General features: G+C 30.5%; 1 long non-coding RNA gene across 1 annotated transcript; it reads left to right on the top strand.

The window, feature by feature from the left end:
• Positions 1 to 676: 676 nt before the first annotated feature.
• LOC144552673 (uncharacterized) lies at positions 677 to 1,729 on the top strand. The gene is made up of 2 exons (XR_013511195.1): positions 677 to 926; positions 1,529 to 1,729. It is a non-coding gene; the product is annotated as an uncharacterized LOC144552673 (long non-coding RNA).
• The last annotated feature ends 262 nt before the right edge of the window (positions 1,730 to 1,991 follow it).

Genomic DNA, 1,991 nt, shown 5'->3' with positions numbered 1-1,991 from the left:
CTGGTAAGATACAATTGGCTAGACCTCAGTCATGGTCTGAATTAACTAAGCCTAAATACAGTTACAGATTATTTCTACAAACAACACAAATTAATAAATTTTCATAATTAAGATTACCCATTGGTTATTTTCCTCATTTGAAGGTTTAAGCAACTTCATCAAGGAAACTTTTTTCGTCTCAGCTGGCTGCTCGGTCACCTCACCAGCATAAGAAGCTGGTCTGCCTCTGCTAAGATGACTGCCCCGCATTTCCTTTAACTACAATTTTTTGAATAAAAAATGAGCTCTCTGATATAATAATTTTAAAGCAGTTGAAACTAAACTACAGCTTGGCTTTCATGATAATTTCCAGAACAGATATGGAAATCAAAATTATGAAAGACAACATTCTTTTTTAGATCAGAGACTAATAACAAATATAGACATAAAAAATTGTGATATAACAGTAGTAGAGCAGTTCCAAGACCCCAATTCTTCCGTACAATCCACTACTTCAAGATGGACAATATGAAAAGATCACTCACCTGTTGATACAAATATAATGTCAAAATTTATTATGCAAAATGTTGACAAATTTGTCCCTACCCTAGAATGATGGATGAATAAGAAACTGTTTTGGAAACAACTCGACAGGTTTAATAATGTGGAATTAATATAAAGTCTTGTAATTTGATAAGAAATTAGTCAATACTGCTAAGTGCAAGGTTTCTTATTTACAAGAATACTGCTAATTGCAATGTCTAATTAGTAATTGTCACATCTCCTCTTAACTAGTCCCTAAAAAATCTGCGATCTCACCCTTAATCAGCCCCTAAAAAATGCTAATTACAAGTAAACTTACTATGTTATTTGCTTGCTGATATCCAGATCAACCTCTAGACTAATATGGCTAGGTCCAATTTGGAAGAGGTGCTGATTTGTTTAAGGTAAAACCTATATATGTACTAGCTATACATTCCTATGCATTACACCTATATATTTACATAAAAATTGATGTATCACTCAGTTTACTTAACCTAACTAGTATAGTAAGCAAGGCATAAGAATAAGTTTAGTTTTGACCTACATGTGTAAAATAATCAGTAGTATGTCCTAGCAGTAAAATAAAAGAATGAAGGGCATTTCTGTAAAATAAGTAAATAAAAGGGGTCTATTGACAAAGAATATGAAATGAGAGCATGAAAATATAAAGGAATATATGAAGGTCACTTATCTTATGTTACTGTGCCTATACCATATCAGAACCAAATATCAAAACAGAAAACAAAGCAACTGATATTAGGGGTACAAAGACAAAAATTGAATATAATCCTGAATTTTTTATTTCTTTTGTTATGATACATAAAGCATAATCAAATCGTTGCATTTAAGTTGAATTTGTTATTTTTTTTTGTTATGATAAAGATTTTTTTTCCTGCATTGATATCTTCTTTGAAAAGTAATTTTGCAAATTTATTGCATCAATACATAGAGAAATTTCCTTTTATGACCATGTAATAATTGTTCTTCGTTGAAATCTTTCTTATAGGAAGGTGGCTGTCTAATTAAAATAGGATGTAAGCTGCACATAATTTTTAGGAACAGATGGAGAGTAAAAAAAAACACTAGTTCGAGCATTTAGTAATAATTAGACAATATATGTTGTGGTAATATTGCTTTGGATGTATCATTTGGGTCAAAACAAACACGTTTCATTTTTTGAATCGCAATCAAGTTGCAAAATTTCTCTATGAAAGCCATTTCAATAATTCTCTCACATAAACTCTTGTTTTGGTCCTTTTGGATAATAGGTAAATGCTTTGGTTTTTGTATGGTACAATGCTTTTAATTTTTGTATTGAGATGTAATGATATTTTCTTGGATGTAATATGTCTAAGTTCTTTTTATAATTTCAAGGGTGCTTGTTCTTTTTGCACGTACAAGAGTAAGCAATAGAGTGGGGCATCACAAAATTCAGTTACAACAAAAATTAGTTAGTTAATTAACTTTGT

Source organism: Carex rostrata, chromosome 4 (assembly GCF_964058835.1).
Source record: "Carex rostrata chromosome 4, lpCarRost1.2, whole genome shotgun sequence".
Taxonomy (NCBI): Eukaryota; Viridiplantae; Streptophyta; class Magnoliopsida; order Poales; family Cyperaceae; genus Carex; species Carex rostrata.
The sequence above is the reverse complement of the archived record's forward strand: the minus strand, read 5'-3'. Positions and strand labels throughout refer to the sequence as shown.